A 21,163-nucleotide genomic window follows, 5' to 3' on the forward strand; every position below is an offset into this window, starting at 1 on the left:
CCAGCAGCCCTGGAACTAGTTTGTCCTCACGCACCGGTCACTGCATCAATAAGGTATCTCACCAGTCTAATGTACTTGTCTCACAACGGAACCACGAATGTAACGTTTTTCCTGAACTTGAATGTATATGAATGCTATGAGCCTCCGGCATAATCTATATGTGGGGAGGGGGGAGAATGGAGTGGTCAGGGACACACACAAACAGCAACCACCAGCACTCTACTGCACCAACCACTCACCCAAGATCGAAACGACCTACCAAGGGTCAACCAGATAGAGCCCATATAGAGCTAAGCCTAGAGCACAGTCAATGCAGAGACGATTTGCATGAAAGGCTCAGGGGAGAGTGATGTCATGTATCCTACATGGCTATTGTTGGTACTATCTCAAGGTGTGCCACCAGAGGGCACTGCAGTGGGAGACTTGTAGGTTACCTGTATAGGTGTGCCTGGCCTCGTCTCAAAGGCAGGCCACCAGGTGTGATCCTCACTCTTGAGTTAACAAATAAAGGACTAAGATCTCTGCAGCTCAAGTACAACACATTGCCTCGTGGAGTCATTACTAGAGCATCTAAGGACACAACAATGATTATTAAATTTTACTGCCACAAAATCACAAAAACTTCCCCCACCAAAATAATAGCATATAATTGTTGTGTATGTAATAATTCGATAGACTGAATACTGTAAACTAACACCGGTACAACCTGGCTCTGCTTTATTAGGGCCCCAAGTGATTACATTACATGATGGCTTGCCTTTTATACCTGGGCCACGCACACGTGTGTACAGCCCAATGACCTCCAATAATAGCGCCACCTGGTGGCTAGTAACACCAAGCATACAAGAAGTCCAGAACCAGGGGTCACAGTCTAAGAATAAGGGGTAAGCCATTTAGGACCGAGATGAGGAGAAACTTCTTCACCCAGAGAGTGGTGAACCTGTGGAATTCTCTACCACAGAAAGTTGTTGAGGCCAATTCACTAAATATATTCAAAAAGGAGTTAGGAGTAGTCCTTACTACTAGGGGGATCAAGGGGTATGGTGAGAAAGCAGGAATGGGGTACTGAAGTTGCATGTTCAGCCATGAACTCATTGAATGGCGGTGCAGGCTCAAAGGGCCGAATGGCCTACTCCTGCACCTAGTTTCTATGTTTCTATGTTTCTATACATGACAATATCCCCCTTTAAGATATTAGTAACAGTCTTTTTACAAATTGAGACTGTCCGGGGCTTTCCGCTCCCGAGTTGATCGTCTCAGTTCAAATCCAGCCTTGGATGAGCGTTCTGAGTCTGTTATGACTGGGGGCTGGGTAGTCGATCTGATGGGAGTGGCAATGACCACGTCAGGGATTGAAAGTACAGATTCATTGATGACAGCGGAGTCCTCTGATGACTGAGGGTAGGTTGGTTGGTCACTGATTGTGTCTTCCTCAGGCTGTTCCGGTCCATCCGTGTGTCAGCTTTATCTGATCAATCTGTTTCCTGCATGTTTGCCCATTCTTGAGCTTGACGATAAACACTCTGTTACCCTCCTTGGCCGTAACCAGCGATCTACTTGGGACCGTGACCATAATTTAGTACATACACAGGATCGTTAACAGAAATGTCACGTGACACAGCAACGCGATCATGATACCACTGCTGACTTTGACGTCTGTATTCAACATGATCGTTCAAGTCAGGTGGACAAGAGAGAGCTTGGTCTCGAGACCTCTCTTCATCAATAGTTCAGCAGGGGGGACCCCGATAAGTGTGTGGGGTCTTGTCCTGTAACTAAGCAATATGCATGACAAGCGAGTCTGCAGTGAACCTTGAGTTACACGTTTCATACTCTGTTTGATGGTTTGGACAGCACGCTCTGCTTGACCACTAGATGCGGGTTTGAATGGTGCTGACCTCACATGTTTGATACCATTGAGTTTCATGAACTCTTGAAACTCCAGACTAGTGAAGCAAGGTCCGTTGTCGCTTACAGCGATGTCGGGCAGACCATGAGTGGCAAACATGACACAAAGGCTCTCAATGGTAGCTGTAGATGTACTGGATGACATGATTATACACTCTATCCACTTGGAATATGCATCCGCTAGAACTAAAAACATCTTTCCCAGGAAGGGACCTGCAAAGTCAATGTGGATCCTGGACCATGGTTTAGATGGCCATAACCACAGACTCAGCGGCGATTCCGCTGGTGCTTTACTTAGCTGCATGCAAGTGTTGCACTGATACACACATGATTCCAGATCAGAGTCAATTTCAGGCCACCATACATGAGACCTGGCAATGGCTTTCATCATGACAATACCGGGATGAGTGCTATGTACAAATTTCTCTCTGCCTTTCTGAGGCATAACAACATGATTACCCTACAGTAAACAATCTGACTGAATGGATAGTTCGTATTTGCGATGGTTGTAAGGTTTGGTCTCATCACCCACTTGCTTGGGTATGGCAGACCAATCACCACTAAGGACACAACGTTTCACAACTGATATTATCGGGTCCTGGCTGGTCCAGGTCTTAACTTGTTGAGCCGTGACAGGGGTTCCTTTACTTTCAAAAGCATCCATAGCTAACAGTAGGTCTGTAGGTTGTGGCGTCTCCACCTCCGGTGTGGGCAATGGCAGACGGCTCAATGCATCGGCACAATTATCGGTGCCAGGTCTATGGCAAATTACATAATCATAGGCAGATAATGTCAGTGGCTACCTCTGGATGCAGGACGATGCTTTGATACCTTTGTTTACCGAAAAAATGAAAGGAGTGGCTTGTGATCTGTTTCCAGTTCAAACCGGACCAAACAGGTACTGATATATCTTTTTAACCCCATACACACAGGATAGTGGTTCTTTTTCTACCATGCTGTAGGCTCTTTCTTCCTTTGACAAACTTTTGGAAGCATACGCAACAGGTTGTAGTTTACCCGAGTCATTAGCTTGTTTGAGCACGTAAACAACTCCATATGACGAAGCATCACAGGCCAATACTGGACGCTTACACAGGTCATAATGTCCGAGCAGCTTGTTAGAGCAAAGCAGATTAGTAGTTTTCTCAAAAGCTCTATCTTGAGATGCACCCCATACCTAGTTGTCACTTTTTCTTAGCAGCATGTGCAGTGACTCTAAGGAAGTGCTCAATCTAGGTAGGAAATTACAGATGTAGTTGAGTAGACCAAGGAACGAATGCAGCACCATCACATTCTGAGGCTTGGGTGCATTTTTGATGGCCTTGGTTTTCGAGTCCGTAGGCTTAATGCCATCAGCAGCAATTTTCCTACCCAGGAATTGGATTTCCGGTGCCATGAAGACATACTTCGAGCATTTCAGACTGAGTCCCACTTTGTCTAGATGATGTAGAACCTCTTCCAGGTTGTTCAGATGGTCGGCGGTGTCATGACCTGTGACCAGGATGTCAGCTTGGAACATGACAGTTCTAGGGACGGACTTCAGTAGATTCTCCATGTTCCTCTGAAATATGGCTGCAGCCGAGCGAATTCTGAAAGGACACCTGTTGTAGATAAACAGTCCTTTATGAGTGTTGATGCATGTAAGTTTCTTCGACGTCTCGACCAGCTCCTGTGTCATGTAGGCCGACGTCAGATCCAGTTTTGTGAACGACTTCCCCCTGGCTAGCGTTGCAAACAGGTCATCAGCCTTCGATAATGGGTATTGATCCTGTTTCGAAACTCGGTTGATCGTAACCTTGTAGTCTCCACAAATCCTGACAGTTCCATCACTCTTCAACACAGGAACAATGGGGCTGGCCCATTCATTAAATTCGACTGGTGATATGACCCCTTCACGCTGGAGTCTGTCCAGTTCGATTTCGCCCTTCTCCCTCATCATGTACGGAACCGCCCGAGCTTTATGATGGACGGTGTTATGTATGGAAAAGAGTCAGACTGAACACTGTGAGCTCAAAGTAAAGTCTTTTAGTTGCAGGTCTCTAGAGTGCCTCTCCAACTTGTGAGGCCTCCTTAAATACCTGTGCTCCCAAGAGATTATGGGATTCCTTGGGAATCCAGGGGATGAGCCCTCTGGTGGCTGTACAGAGTAACATATGAGGAGAGACTGGATCGACTGGGCCTGTATTCACTGGAGTTTAGAAGGATAAGAGGGGATCTCATAGAAACATATAAAATTCTGACGGGACTGGACAGGTTAGATGCAGGAAGAATGTTCCCGATGTTGGGGAAGTCCAGAACCAGGGAACATAGTCGAAGGATAAGGGGTAAGCCATTTAGGACTGAGATGAGGAGCAACTTCTTCACTCAGAGAGTTGTTAACCTGTGGAATTCCCTACCGCAGAGAGTTATTGATGCCAGTTCATTGGATGTATTCAAGAGGGAGTTAGATATGGCCCTTATGGATAAAGGGATCAAGGGGTATGGAGAGAAAGCAAGAAAGGGGTACTGATCAGCCATGATCTTATTGAATGGTGGTGCAGGCTCGAATGGCCGAATGGCCTACTCCTGCACCTATTTTCTATGTTTCTATGTTTCTAAATACAAGTTTACCTATATAACAACACTGCCCCCCAAAGTCAATAGTGTAACTATTTACAATGTGAGTCGATCTGGGGCCCTTCTTGCCCTAGTTGATTGTCTTGCTGTGAAAGCTGGTATTGTTGAATCATTTGTTGGGCCCTCGCTGGGCTACTGTGCAGCTGGCTTTGCTGGGCTGCCTGGTGTGTTGGATCCTGCTAGTCTGCTGTGGATGATGGGTTCTGCTTCGTGGTCAACCGTGGTGCCGGTTGCCACTGGTGTGTATGTTGGGGGAATCAAAAAATGTAGGGTCCAAGGTGGGTTGCTCAGGATAGTCTGTGAATCTGAGTTTGATTTGGTCCAAGTGTTTCCGGTGAATGAGTCCATTTGAAAGTTTGACCCGAAAAACCCTGCTCCCCTCTTTGGCCATGACAGTGCCGGGAAGCCACTTGGGACCTTGTCCATAATTCAATACAAAAACAGGATAATTGATTTCAATCTCGCGTGACGCATTTGCGCTATCATGTTATGTACTATGTTGAAGCCGCCTGCTCTCTACCTGTTCATGAAGATCAGCATGAACTAACGAGAGCCTTGTCTTAAGTCCTCTTTTCATGAGCAGTTCAGCAGGTAGGATCCCAGTGAGCGAGTGGGGTCTCGTGCGGTAGCTAAGCAAGACTCGGGATAGGCGAGTCTGCAGTGAGCTTTCAGTTACCCTCTTCAAGCCTTGCTTGATGGTTTGCACTGCTCTCTCTGCCCGACCATTGGACACTGGCTTAAACGGGGTAGATGTGACATGTTTGATCCCGTTACGGGTCAGGAATTCTTTGAACTCAGCACTGGTAAAACATGGCCCGTTGTCGCTCACCAGGACATCGGGTAGGCCGTGTGTGGCAAACATGGCCCGCAGGCTTTCAGTAGTGGCAGCGGACGTGCTAGCCGATATTATTTCACATTCAATCCACTTGGAGTACGCATCTACAACCACAAGGAACATTTTACCCAAGAACAGGCCTGCATAGTCGACGTGTACCCTAGGCCACGGTTTGGAGGGCCAAGACCATAAACTTAGCAGTGCCTCCCTGGGTACATTGTTAACAGCGAGCATGTATTACATCTGTGAATGCAGGACTCTAAGTCCGCATCGATACTGGGCCACCACACGTCGGATCTGGCTATCGCTTTCATCATTACGATGCCTGGGTGGGTTCTGTGGAGGTCATTGATGAAGGTATCTCTGCCCTTCTTGGGAACCACTACACGATTGCTCTAGAGAAGACATTTCATCTTTGCGTCGCTTGAACGGCTTTATCTCTTCCTGCATTTCCACTGGGACACTGGACCAGCTCCTGTGAAGCACATAGCTTTTGACGAGAGATACTAATAAGGGGTCCTGGCTTATCTGGGTTTTGATCTGCCGGGCAGTGACGGGTGATTGCTCACTCTCAAATGCTTCCATAACCATGGCTAGATCTGTGGGCTGCGCCATTTCCACTCCCGTGGTGGACAATGGCAGCCTACTGAGAGCATCGGCGCAGTTTTCTGTGCCTGGCCTGTGGCGGATGGCATAGTTGTATGCGGACAACGTGAGCGCCCATCTCTGGATGAGGGACGATGCATTGGTATTTATCCCTTTACTCTCGGAAAACAGGAATATTAGTGGCTTGTGGTCAGTTTCCAATTCGAATTTTAGCCCAAACCGGTATTGATGCATTTTCTTTACCCCAAAGACACACGCGAACGCTTCTTTCTCAATCATGCTGCAGACTCTCTCAGCCTTAGACAGACTCCTGGATGCATAAGCAACTGTTTGCAGTTTCCCGAAATCATTAACTTGTTGCAATACACACTCGACGCCATATGACGAAGCATCACATGCTAGTACCAAATGTTTACATAGATCATACAACACAAGCAATTTGTTTGAGCATAACAATTTTCTCGCTTTTACAAAGGCATTTTCTTGGCTTTTGCCCCAAACCCATTCATCCCCTTTTCATAGTAAGACATGCAGTGGTTCTAACAGTGTGCTGAGACCCGGTAAGAAGTTACCAAAGTAGTTCAGGAATCCCAGAAACGACCGCAGCTCTGTCACGTTCTGTGGCCTCGGTGTGTTCTCGATTGCCTCGGTCTTCGCATTGGTGGGCCTGATGCCGTCCGCCGCAATACTCCTTCCCAAGAACTCCACTTCAGGTGCCAGCAAAATGCTTTTCGTGCATTTTAACCTGAGCCCTACGCGGTTGAGCCGACTAAGAACCACCCCCAGGTTCTGCAGATGCTCGGCTGTGTTCCAACTTGTGACCAAGATGTCGTCCTGGAAGACCACGGTGTGCGAGACCGACTTCAGTAAGCTTTTCAATTTTCTCTGGAATATCGTTGCCCCTGATCGAATTCCAAACGGGCATCTGTTATAAACAAAAAGACCTTTGTGCGTGTTGATGCAGGTGAGGTACTTCGATGATTCCTCCAGCTCCAGCGTTATGTAGGCTGAAGTCAGATCCAGCTTCGTGAACGTCTTTCCTCCCGCCAGCATTGCAAAGAGGTTGTCGGCCTTTGGTTGTGGGTATTGGTCCTGCAGGGAGAAACGATTGATAGTTATTTTGTAATTGCCACAGATTCTGACGGTGCCAATTCCCTTGAGGACAGGAATGATCGGACTGGCCCACTCATTGAACTCGATCGGTGAGATGATGCCCTCTCTTTGCAGCCGGTCTAGCTCAATCTCTACCCTTTCTCTCATCATGTGCGGTACTGCTGTCACCTTGTGATGGATGGGTCACGCCCCCGGAATTAGGTGGATCTGCACTTTTGCTCCTTGAAATTTCACGATGCCTGGTTCGAACAGCGAAGGAAATTTGTTTAAGACCTGGGCACACGAAGTGTCGTCAGCGGGCGAAAGCGCTGGGACATCATCCCAGTTCCAGTGTATCTTTCCCAGCCAGCTCCTGCCGAGCAGCGTGGGATCATCGCCCGGTACCACCCAGAGTGGTAGCTTGTGCACCGCTCCAACGTAGGAGACCTTTACGGTAGCACTGCCGATTACGGGAATCAGTTCTTATTTTCGTGCGAACTGGAGTTAAGACTGGCCTTGAGGCCTTGTTGCACCACAATCTTTCAAAAGTCTTTTTGCCAATGATGGACAGGCTCGCACCCGTGTCCAGCTCCATTGACACCGGGAGTCCATTTAGTTCAACATTCAGCATTACCGGGGGACAATTCGTGGTGAATGTGTGCACCCCATGTACCTCTGCCTCCTTGGTCTGAGACTCTGGTTTGTCGTGATCCTCTGTAGATCTGTCCTCCTCTGCAACATGGTGGTTTGCAGGTTTAGCAGGGTTTGCAGCTCGCCTGCACATACGTTGGAGGTGTCCCATTGTTCCACAGCCCTTGCAAATGTACCCTTTGAATCGGCATGAATGGAAACGATGATCATCCCCGCAGTGCCATCAAGGTGCTAATGGCCTTGCATTCATCACCCTTGATGGTGGATGCTGCGACATCTACAGACGTGCAGCTGCAGGCATGTGTAACCTGCCCTGTACGTTACGGTTGAAAAACAACATCACTTTGTTCACAGTACTTGGAGCAACACCTGAATGCTGAGAGATTTGATTTGTCACTGGTGGCAATGAACGCCTGAGCTATTGCTACGGCCTTACTCAAGATTGGGGTCTCTACAGTCAAAAGTTTGCGAAGTATGGTTTCGTGGCCAATGCCAAGTACGAAAAAGTCTCTGAGCATGTGCTCCAAATGTCCTTCAAATTCGCAATGTCCTGCAAGCCGTCTAAGCTCGGCGACATAACTCGCCACTTCGTGGCCTTCAGATCTTTTGTAGGTGTAGAACCGGTACCTCGCCATCAGAACGCTTTCCTTCGTGTTCAAATGCTCTCGGACCAGTGTGCACAAATCATCATACGATTTCTCCGTGGTTTTTGCTGGAGTAAGCAGATTCTTCATGAGGTCATACGTTGGTGTCCCACAGACGGTGAGGAAGCTCGCCCTTCGTTTGGCAGTGTTCTCTTCCCCATCTAGCTCATTGGCCACAAAGTATTGGTCGAGTCGCTCCACAAAAGTTTCCCAATCATCTCCCTCCGAGAATTTCTCCAGGATGCCCACTGTTCCCTGCATCTTTGGGTTCGCTATCTGTATCTCGTCGCCAGTTGTTATGACTGAACACTGTGAGCTCAAAGTAATGTGTAACCTTAGTCTTTTATTTGCAGGTCTCCAGAGTGCCTCTCCAACCTGTGAGGCCTCCTTAAGTACCTGTGCTCCCAAGGGATTATGGGATCCCTTGGGACTCCAAGGGATGAGTCCTCTGGTGGCTGTACAGAGTAAATACAAGTTTACATTTATAACTGACGGCTCTTGCATCCGAATCCACGTGGATCTGCACCTTGGCTCCCCTGAAATTGCCGATGCCTGGTTCTTGCGAGGGGAACTTGCTCAGCACTTGAGCACATGGAGTATCATCCTCCGACGACAACGCTTTTATATCGTTCCAATTCCATTTGATTTTTTCTAGCCAATTCCTGCCGAACAGTGTTGGAACATTGCCTGGAACAATCCATAATGGTAAATCATGAACCACACCATCATACGACACCTTTGACTACTGCACTGCCAATCACCGTTATGAGTTCTTTAGTGTACGTACGCAACTTGACATTGACTGAGCTCAGCTTAGGCCTCACAGCCTTAGTATCCCACAGCTTGTCGAATATCCTCTGGCTCATTATTGATTGACTTGCACCTGTGTCCAATTGCATCGGTACCGGCACACTGTTAAGTTTCACATTAATCATTATCGGTTGGCTCTTTGTTAGGAACGAATACAGTCCATACACATCCTCCTCTGGTATCATGGATTGCATATCCGGATCCACGCTATACTGGTCAACATCCTCAACATGGTGTGTCGCAGCACGCTTGCTCAGTTGCGGACACATGCACTGGAAATGCCAGTCGAACAGCCTTTACAAATATACTGTTTAAACAGACACTGATGAGGTTGATGATTGCCCCCATAATGCCAACATGGTGAAATCAGATTCATTCCCATTGGCGGACTTTGGGTAGCCACAGGTTTCGCATATGCAGTCGAGCAGGCCCTGCCATATGCAACTCTGCCAAACGACGATACAATCTTGTTTTCAGTACCTGCCGAGTTCCGATTTTCTGATGATATCTGCTTTAAATTTTTGTCCGTCGTCATGCATGCCTGGGCAATCGTGATGGCCTTGCTCAAATCCAGTGTCTCCGCCGCCAGTAGCTTCTGCAGGATCACCTCATGGTTAATGCCGATTACAAAGAAGTTCTGCAGCATGTCTCCCAATGCTTTTTTGAACTTACACGGTCCAGCTAGATGTCTTAGGTCAGCAACGAATTCCGACACATCCTGGCCCTCAGAACGAACGTGCTTGTAGAATCGATATCATGAGATGATGATGCCTTCTTCTGGTTTGAGATGGTCACGTACCAGAGCACACAATTCCTCATTATCCTTGTCCATTGGACTTGCAGGGGAGAGAAGATTCTTTATGAGTCCACAGATTTTCGGACTGCAAACCCTGTGGAAGACCGCCCTGCGCCTAACTGCATCAGTGGGTTCCTCAATTTTGTTGGCCACAAAGTACTAGTCCAGGTGAGCTAGAAAATCTGCCAATTCCTCTCCCTCCACGAATCTCTCAAGAATTCCAATTGTTCTCATTTTTGCATGCGAAGATTCTTAAGTTACCTCGTTGCCAAATGTTGTGTATGTAATAACTCCATAGACTGAATACTGCAAACTAACACAGGTACAAACCTGGCTCTGCTTTATTAGGGCCCAAAGTGCTTACATTACATGATGACTTACCTATTATACCTGGGCCGCGCACGCATGTGTACAGCACAATGATCTCTGACAGTGGCGCCACCTGGTGGCTAGTACCCCAGGTATACATACATGACAAAAATATACAACGTTATGTTGCAGAGCACTAAACAACAATGAAACATCTTTACCGCCATGAATTTTGGCTCAGGCACACAAAGTCCGTTGTACAACATAAGAACATAAGAAGTAGGAGCAGGAGTAGGCCATACGGCCCCTTCAGTCTGCTCCATCATTCAATAAGATCATGCCTGATCTGATCATGGACTCAGCTCCACTTCCCTGCCCGCTCCCCATAACCCCTTATTCCCATATCATTTAAGAAACTGTCTATTTCTGTCTTAAATTTTTTCAATGTCCCAGCTTCCACAGCTCTCTAGGGTAGCGAATTCCACAGATTTACAATCCTCTGAGAGAAGAAATTTCTCCTCATCTCAATTTTAAATGGGCGGCCCCTTAGTCTAAGATCATGTCCTCTAGTTCTAGTCTCCCCCATCAGCGGAAACATCCTCTCTGCATCTACCTTGTCAAGCCCCCTCATAATCTTATACGTCTCGATAAGATCACTTCTCATTCTTCTGAATTCCAATGAGTAGAGGCCCAACCTACTCAACCTTTCCTCAAAAGTCAACCCCCTCATCTCTGGAATCAATCTAGTTAACCTTCTCTGAACTGCCTCCAAAGCAAGTATATCCTTTCGTAAATATGGAAACCAAAACTGCACGAAGTATTCCAGGTGTGGCCTCACCAATACCCTGTATAGTTGTAGCAAGACTTCCCTGCTTTTATACTCCATCCCCTTTGCAATAAAGGCCAAGATTCTATTGGCCTTCCTGATCACTTGCTGTACCTGCATACTATCCTTTTGTGTTTCATGCACAAGTACCCCCAGGTCCTGCACTTTGCAATCTTTCTCCATTGAAATAATAACTTGTTCTTTAATTTTTTCTGCCAAAGTGCATGACCTCACACTTTCCAACCTTATATTCCATCTGCAAAATTTTTGCCAACTCACTTAGCCTGTCTATGTCCTTTTGCAGATTTTTTGTGTCCTCTCACACATTGCTTTTCCTCCCATCATTGTATCGTCAGCAAACTTGGCCACGTTATTTTCAGTCTCTTTTTCCAAGTCATTAATATAGATTGTAAATAGTTGGGGTCCCAGCACTGATCCCTGCGGCACCCCACTCGGTACTGGTTGCCATCCAAAGAATGAACTATTTTTCGCGACTCTCTGTTTTCTGAGTTAACGCCAACGTTCCTGGATCTTACATTTTTGCCAAAACTTGTAGTCGAGGACGCTAACTATTTTCAAGCGCTATCCTGAACACCGCGCCACAATTAACACCCCGAAATCACAACAGCCCAAAATCCAGCCCAATGGATCCAGCCCTCACCTGATGCTCCTACCCAAAGTGGCACGAAGTGTTCGTGCAGCAAGGCTGCTAGAGCGCTGCTGTGTTGGGGGGAGAGACATTGGAGACGCCGACTGGGGACGCACTGGAACAGCTCGTGGCATGGAAGCCCCGGCTTCTGACTGGCGAGACTCTTGATCAGTGTCGCCAGTCACAGGGTCTGGGGGTCACACTGGGGACCGCAGCGAGTATGGTGGAATGGACTGCATTACCTGCCCAAGCTGAAGCAGAGCTTGCGCCTGTGATACACCATATTCTGAAAGGCCTCTCGCCACAATCTCTGCGACTCCAGTGTCACTGGTGGAGGTCACCAACCTTGTGTAGACACCGATAGCCTTGCAGATTTCGCGGCTCGTATCGACAATCTGCGACCCTACCTTCGGGCTGGTCGCAGTGAGATCCTGGATGGTCGCAGGAATCCTACCCAGGTCATCAAGGAGCTGACGGGTGAGCTGAATGCTTTCACTGGACAGTCCCACCATGTCCAGTTCCACGTCTGCCTGTCTGTCACCAGACTGACTTTGCCGACTCACCCTCCAGAGAGATGGCATATGGGATTCGACCCCAGAACTGCGTTGCTGCAAGCCACTAGTCCCAGGAGCCTCAGAGGTGTCAAACCCTGAGAAAGTTACACCATCGTCCTCAGACAATGCCGGTGAAAAAAGAGGGGTAGATTGCATCTGCCCTGGAGTCAGCTGATCAGTGAACTACTCCTCTTGTTCTTCCTCCTCCTCCACATCATGGCGTATGTTGAGGGAAGCACCGCCTGTGGCTAGTCATCTGGAAGTAGAAAGCAACAAATGAGTGGTTAGCAGCAGGGGAGGGGGCAGGGTGACATGAGGAAGGTCACATAGCACAGGCTCATTTGAAGGACTGCTGCTACTCCAGTATATCTAGTCCAGAAACACTGCATGACATTGCCCCAATCCTAGTCCACAGACACTGCATTACATTGCTACAACCCAGCCCAGGGAGTGTGCAGGACTTACCCGAGCAGGGGTCAGCACCCCCACTGGCAGTTGCCTGACCGGAGACACCAATGAGATCTGCCTCTCACTCCTCGAGGTTGGTGAGAGGCAGGATCTGAGGCGGACGACCGCCTGTCCTCAACTGCTCGCAGCGGTTATGGAACTTCTTTGCCTGCAAAGTTGAAAATGGGAATGGTTACCAGAGGGTCCAACTGCTCTTGTGGCACATACAGATCGCCACCAAAGCACGTATACCATACTGTCTGAATGTAATAGTTTAATGGCCTTGGAAGTTGCATGTGGTTCAGCAGGAGGACATCAAAGTGTGGAAACATCTTATGAGATATCAGAAAGCAATCTTAATAATGTGAAAGATCATTCATGGCAAATAGGGTGCCAAACTAAGCCTACCTATCTGTCATGCATTTTAGGAGGCAACCCACAGAGTGCTGAGAGGCACCAACAGCATGAGAACAAATAGTGTGTCTGATTTATAATTTAAGTAATGAAGGAATGCATCAATAAAAATTATACTCACTCTAACGACCCTCGAAAGATCATTGCATTTTTTTGGCACTGTTTCCCTTTCCTAACGACAATGTCTGAGGCAGAGACCTCCTCAGCAATTTGCCTCCATATTTTACTGAAAATGGATGGCAGGGGTCTAGATCCACCCCTCATTTATCATTTTGGCCATCTCTGCTCCACAACCCCCACGTGAGCTTTGTTAGCCTTTTGGCTAAATCGCCTGGCATGCTGTCTGCTATCCTCTTCCTCCATGATCAAAATCGAATGATAAAATGGCTGATTCAGCCCCGGGTGTACTGCGCATGCACACATTAGCGTTTGCGATCGGAAAGCAGACCAGAAGTGCGGGAAGAGTAAAAAAAAAATTTGCGCATGCGCAGAATGACCGATTTTTTTTTAGCGCCGGAACTTTTGGCTCCGGTGCACAAATTCTGTTGTGCAACGCCGGAGTTAGCTCATCATGAACTTTCATTTGGTGCAAGTTGTGTGCTCTGGCGCTAATGCTAACCCAGCACTTAAAATTAAAATTTTGCCGTGATTTCCAGCTGATTCAATGTTTGATTGGATATCCCACTACAATTTAAAAGCATTTTCTATATCTGGTAAAGGGCTGGCCTAGAAATTCAGAAATGTCCACTTTCGGGCACCTTACCCGTAGCGTGCTAACAGCATGCTCAAATGGGGAGGTCCGAGAAGCTCCAGGTTTTGGGCCTCGGACCTCAGTATAACATAGATGTCACTGCGGTAGAAGCCCACACACGTTCGTGCTCCAATTTTGGGATAAGTGCATAAACAGCGCACTTTAATACATGAACTGGGTAAACATGCCTTATAAATTGATTATGGCTATCCAGGAATTAAAAGTCTGTCTCCTTGGGGTGAGTGCAATAGACATAATTGTTTTCCCTTTTATTTCTGTGATCTTTAAAAAAAAGAGTTTTGTTCCTCTTGGTAGTTTCTAGCTGCTGGGACTTGACTGGCAATGGACTTATTTACAGTATCTCCATTGCTATTTCATGATGTCGTGATTATCTCTGCTATTCCTTATTGTGCTTTGAATCTATCCAAGCCCATATTTCTTGGAGACCGGTCTCTTCCCAAGTTTCTACCACTGACGTCCTTGCAGTTGGCCAAATCCTGCTGTTTGCAATTGGAGTTTCTGCTCGAGGTCAATTTTTTAGGAATGTTCAGTGTCTCAAAGGAGACATTCCACAGAGTCAGTTTCTGCAGCATCCCATCTGAAAACAGAGTGATTGTGTTGGAGGTAAAATGGATGGACCGATCTCGGAGTCTGTGATTGTTGGGAGTCGGGTAGGATGATCGCAGGCCTCGGGTGCAATGTTCCCTTTAAATTTATTTTGGGCCACATGGCCCCTTTAACGGGCTGCGTGGTCCATTCAAAAGTATGCGCATGCGTGTTTTTTTCAATTTAAAAGCCGGCCCACTGGTTACACGGGACCTGCAGAGAGCTACATGGGCTGTGCAGCTTAAAGGGAATGTTGCTCGGGTGTACTGTTGGGGGCTCAGGTTTGCTGTCGGGGCAAGGTTTGGATAACAGGGCGAGGAGGGCAGGACCAGAGGGGACATTGAGGGTCGGAGGTCGGAGTCAGGAGTGAGGTTGGAGATCTCGAGACGAGGAGTGGCGGTGATTATGGTAAGTACTTACCTTTTTTTACTTCCTTTGTTTTGCATTGGTTTTACTGGAGGCAATCAACACTGCGCTCGCTGCCTTAAGCGCAAACTAAAGTTGCAGCAGGGACCAGAAGCGGGCGTTCGGCCCCTTATTTGCATATGCAAATGGCCTAATGCCTGCTTCACATGTTTGGCCTTTACCAAAATGGCGTCCGGCACAGGCCGCACCAGAAGTGTACGTGTGCAGCCTGGACGCTATTTTGGACACAAAACAGTGCCCGTAGCACTGAAAAACCGGGCACTACAGAGGCAAATTTCTTGCCCAAGAAATCAAAATAAAATATTACCCTAGAGAGGGCAAGGACTGGGTAGCACTAAACACTAAATTCAGAACTTGACAGCTTCATTCAGAGAAGCCACTGAATGGAAAATGGTAATATATCACATTGGTCCAATAGGGTTGGATTGGGGTAAAGGCACATTACCGGATCAAAGTAAAGGGAGGTTTTCTTTATACCTAACCTGTGTTTTACCTGATCTAAAAGTGTTTTATCCTGACAATAGATACCATGGTATATAATGTCCTGTTCCCCAGCACTGACCTTCCACACTCAGTAGGAACAACATTTGCAAGAAAAGGTTTTAAACATTTGATGAAAAGGGATGCTTTAAGTAGCACTGATCTCATGCTGCCCAGCTTTGGCAGATGCTAAGCTGATATGAGTTGCTTTCCCTGAAGGAGGGAGGATGAGTCACCTACATCAGTCTCTCACACCTCTGAGCGCATGGCTCAAGAACAGCACAGACAGAAACCTGGGGGCAAGTTGCATGTCTTCAATATCAGCTGATGTGTTTTTCAGGTAGATATTGAGGAGAAAAATAAATAAGCGAATATAGAGGAGAAGTTGAGACAAGAACAAAAGGATACTGTATGAAAATAGATAGGATGTTTATTATAATGTGGGAGAAGTGACTTCATTTAATTGTTCATGCCAGAAGTACACAGCTTCTTAATTTCTAACAACAACTTGTATTTATATAGCACCTTTAACGTAGTGAAACGTCCCAAAGCGCTTCACAGGAGTATTATGAAATAAAAAATTTGACACCGAGCCGTATAAGGAGAAATTAGGGCAGGTGACCAAAAGCTTGTTGAAAGAGGTAGGTTTTAAGGAGTGTCTTGAAGGAGGAAAGAGAGGTAGAGAGGTGGAGAGGTTTAGGCTGGGAGTTCCAGAGCTCCAAAACAAAGGCATGGATGAGGGCTTCAGCAGTTGATGAGCTGAGGCAAGGGCGGAGACGGACAATGGAACGGAGTTGGAAATAGGCCGTTTTAGTTACGTTACGGATATGTGGTCGAAAGTTCATTTTGCCTTGTATAAATTGGACATGCAGGGTTGCTAGACTGTGTGTTTCAATGGAAGGTATTTAAATGGACAGCCAGCAATTTTCAGGTGCGATTTAGCATTGCTTTTTGTTTAATCATGCAGGTGAACGTCCACTTCACTGGCAGCAATCATGATGCTTTATGCAATCCACCACGCCCCCATTATTTGATCTGGAAAGGAAAGGGGAAGGTTAGCTCGCCTGCTGCAGCCGTGGCTCGTGACCCCTTTAAGGCAGTTACATACAGCTGCTGAGCACAGGAAAATTAGGTTTGTGCATCTTTAAAAGATATTATCAAACACACCATAGGTGAGATTCAGATGCCTAGACAAGGGGTGCCCTACAGTAAAGTCTCACAAATCATCACCATTTCCTGCATGCTTGGTGTTGTGGCACAATGTGAACTCAACATGAATCACAGAGGAAGAGGGAACTAAGTATCAACAAAGAGGCACCTTACAGGAGGCTGAGGGTATTGCTGGTAAACTACCTGTGCCAGCTGCGGGAGCCATTCTCATGGAGCAGACTTTCTCAGAATTATCCCATCCACCCCTTGCGTGAGGAGTCTTCACTATATCCTCAGCACAAGAAAATAAATCTTTACCTACATCTTTTACAACTCCTACAGAACTGTCACCTGATAATACAGAACCCAACACAATTACAAAACACTCTCTGGACATAGTACAACCAAATTCTATTTCCCTTTGGTGATAGTCTGTGATTGACGTGCTCTACTATCCATTCTAGGGATTGGCTGCTCTGTGTCCAATGACAGGCTCCTGAGCTTATGATGGCCTGGTTCTGCCTACTTTCTCGTACATATGCAGGCTACACCACTTTGGTAGTTGCAGGGTTAGGCTGTTTCTGACCAATTTCTCAGTCATCAGATGAAGGGGTGGCAGAGTGTAGATGTGCTGTCATCATAGAAACATAGAAATTTACAGCACCGAAGGAGGCCATTTTGGCCCATCGTGTCCGGCTGACAAAGAGCCGCACGGCCCTCGGTCAGCAGCCCTGAAGGTTACATATAAACCTATGAACAATGACCAATGGTGGAAAGGCAAAGAGCACCCAGCCCAACCAGTCCACCCCACACAATTGCGACACCCTTTACACTGAAACATTCTACACTCCACCCCAACCGAAGCCACGTGATCTCCTGGGAAATGCAAAAACCAGATAAAAACCCAGGCCAATTGGGGAAAAAAAATCTGGGAAAATTCCTCTCCGACCCAGTCTAGGCGATCACCCTGGTTGTATTCGATTCCCTGCAGTACTTATCATTATATCTGTGCCAGCCAACAAGAGGTTATCCAGTCTAATCCCAATTACCAGCTCTAGGTCTGTAACCCTGCAGGTTACTGCACTTTAAGTGCCCATCCAACCATCTCTTAAAAGTGAGGGTTTCTCCATCCACCACTCTTCTAGGCAGCGAGTTCCAGATCCCCACAACCCTCTGCGTAAAGAAGCCCCCCCTCAAATCCCCTCTAAACCTTCCACCACCCACCTTAAAACTATGCCCCCTCGTAATAGACTCCTCCACCAATGGAAATAGACCCTTACTATCCACTATGTTCAGGCCCCTCAATATTTTGTACACCTCAATGAGATCGCCTCTCAACCTCCTCTGTTCCAATGAGAACAAACACAGCCTATTCAATCTGTCCTCACAACTAAGATTCTCCATTCCAGACAGCATCCTAGTAAATCTCCTCTGCACCCTCTCTAGTACAATCATGTCCTTCCTATAATACGGCGACCAGAACTGCACGCAATACTCCAACTGTGGCCTAACCAAAGTATTATACAATTTAAGCATAACCTCCCTGCTCTTGTATTCTATGCCTCGGCCAATAAAGGCAAGCATTCCATATGCCTTCTTAACCACCTAATCTACCTGGCCTGCTACTTTCAGGGATCTGTGGACAAGCACTCCAAGGTCCCTTTGTTCATCTACACTATTAAGTGGCCTACTGCTTAATGTGTATACTCTTTCCTTATTAGCCCTCCCAAAGTGCATCACCTCACACTTCTCTGAATTAAATTCCATTTGCCACTGCTCTGCCCACCTGACCAGTAGATTGATATCCTTCTGCAGCCCATGATTTTCCTCTTCATTATCAACCACACAGCCAATTTTAGTGTTGTCTGCAAACTTCTTAATCATACTCCCTATATTCAAATCTAAATCGTTGATATATACCACAAAAAGCAAGGGACCCAGTACTGAGCCCTGCGGAACCCCACTGGAAACATCCTTCCAGTCACAAAAACATCCTTCAACCATTACCCTTTGCTTCCTACCTCCTCATCCTGAGAGACAGCGATGCTATCCATGGCCATTTTGCACCTACCCATAATACAGGGCACGCCACAACATGGCTGGGATTTTATCAACTTTGGCTGGTCCCGACCCCACTGCTGGCTACATCCCGCTCTGTGAAATGAATTTCCCTTGATGGGGCTTGATAAGTTTCTCAGCCAATTAGAGGACGTGGGTCCGCTGATGTCATTTGAAGAAACGTCATCAGCCGGTTTCCTTAAAGGGACAATTTATTTTGACATTGTGTTGTCAGTGTTCTACAGCACTGAGGTGCTGCAAACACCGACGATTACTGCACAAAGGCACAGGGCTGCACCCAGGCTCTCCCATGACTCCCTCCATGTGTTTATGGAGAGAGTCACAGCATGCAGGGAGGACTTGGGCAGAAGAGAGCTCTTCAGGAGATCAACACAGCCTGGTTGCACATTGCATAGGCGGATACAAGCAGGGATGTGGTCAGCAGGATCTGGATGCAGCGCAGCAAACTTTCCAATGGTCTCAGTAATCACAAAACATTAGTACAGAGCCACACTCAACCTCTCATTGCACCCTCATCACTCTGCCTTCCCTACCCTCCTCCTGCACATCCTTACTCACACTAACTTACCTTGCACTCCATCCATCCCTCTCTAACTATATTATCACTTCCCCATCTCACTAGCCACCCCTCACACTCACCCTCATCCTAGAGCAATCATGCCAACTAACAACACACAAGCATCACACAATGATAGCCAATTGGGTGTTTAATCCAATGTTCATGTAAAGTTTATGTTAATGTGGTGTCAAACATTTGCATTCTTAGACAGATTTGTGTGCTCCTTTGGAAGTGGTTTAGTGAGTTGCAGTGAATGGTGAGATGCAAAGGTATCCCCTGCAATGGTCATGTGTGTGAAAGGAATGGCATGGGCGTTGTAGGGATGCTTTATGGTGTTGGTGCGGGGTTGTGCCAACCTGGTGCATCATGTGGCAGCCAAGGTGTACAGCGTCAGATTAAGTAAATCTGGTCATGATGAGGCCATCCCTGGCCTCCCGGACAGCAGTGTGGTGAGGTGCTGATGCCCTCTGTCCTGTGATGGCAGAGAAGGTTGGTGGTCTTGTTGTTGGTGCTGCTGGTGTGGCTGGTTCTGCTGGTGTTGGGACCAATCATGGTAGGATTCTGAGAACTAAGGTAAGCGAGTTTCAAGGGCATCCATGCTGATGGAATAGATGCTAGGTGAAGTAGAGATGATAGAAGCAATCTGTCAATGGTGGGGGAGGTAATGAGGTCAGACTGGATGGAGTCTTGTGTAAAGACTTGCAGCATGGTGAATTTTGTGTGGAAATGCAGTGAGGAAGAGCTTGTGGTTGAGGGAAGCTATCTCAGTAAGGTGGGAGCTTTTACTTTACATTTGAAGCTGTCACAGAATGAGCTGGAGTAATGGCCACTGAACTCTCACCTCAACTTGATAGACTTGGTCCATGACCAATGTGGACCCTGTGGGTGAGCGGTCAAATGCAGAAGGCGAGCTGAAAATCATTGTTAAGTGTCTGTAAACAAGCCACTAATTACCTGAATTGGGTGTCCCGCTGCTGCATGATGGTCAGCTCAGCACTGACAGACTTGACTTCAGGAAAGGCATGTGGTGGTGGGCTCACAACGGGGTCCTGACCCGCTGGGGGAAAATAGCACTTTTCCACCCGACCCGCCACTGATCGTGACCGTTGATCCCCCGCAAAATTCCAGCCCATGTCTACCAATTTCATGACAACAGACCTATTGATAATAACAAGATTAGTAAAGCCTCCCTATGCTGAATGCTGCTTGACACACTTTCCAATTATTCCAAGAATATTTGATGCCCTGAAAGTATCCTTCTTTTAAAATCAATTTACCTATTACCTGCTTTCACCATCATCTCACTGCTCTGGATCTCTTGTGCCACTTCCTCACAGGGAATAGCAGGGTAGAAATTGAGGGATTCCTTCTCCCATGTGGCTTTTCTCCCTCCTGTCATGTGCAGTCGGGTAAAAGGAGCAAAGGCAGTTGAATAATTGACATTGGCAGGGGGACATAGAGGGGAACCTATGTACCTGCCTTCTGCCCATGGCAGTGGGGATTGCAGGAACATGAATCATGCAGGTATCGTAAATGGAAGGATTTGTCATGGGAAGCAGCAGTTGACAATATAAGGGATGGAATAGTTAATTGGAAAGAAAGTTGTTCCAAATTGTACCCTGATGCATAAAGAGCAATCATGGGAAGTGTATGAAGTACTGAAAGACTATGTGGGTGAGAGGTAATTATTCATGGCATGCACATTTGACATATGAGGTATGGGTGGGGTTTGCTACCTTGGGACAAATGATGAGATCATTTAATGTTTTGTACTACTCCAGCCAGATTCCCTGAAGTGATAAAAACAGAAAATGCTGGAAATACTCAGCAGGTCAGGCAGCAACTATGGGGGGAGAAATAGAGTTAACTTTTCAGGTCAATGACCTTTCGTCAAAACTGACGAAGCAGTTCTGATGAAAGGTCATCGACCTGAAAGGTTAACTCTGTTTCTCTCTC

The sequence above is a fragment of the Pristiophorus japonicus genome, chromosome 11 (assembly GCF_044704955.1).
Source record: "Pristiophorus japonicus isolate sPriJap1 chromosome 11, sPriJap1.hap1, whole genome shotgun sequence".
NCBI classification, from domain to species: Eukaryota; Metazoa; Chordata; class Chondrichthyes; family Pristiophoridae; genus Pristiophorus; species Pristiophorus japonicus.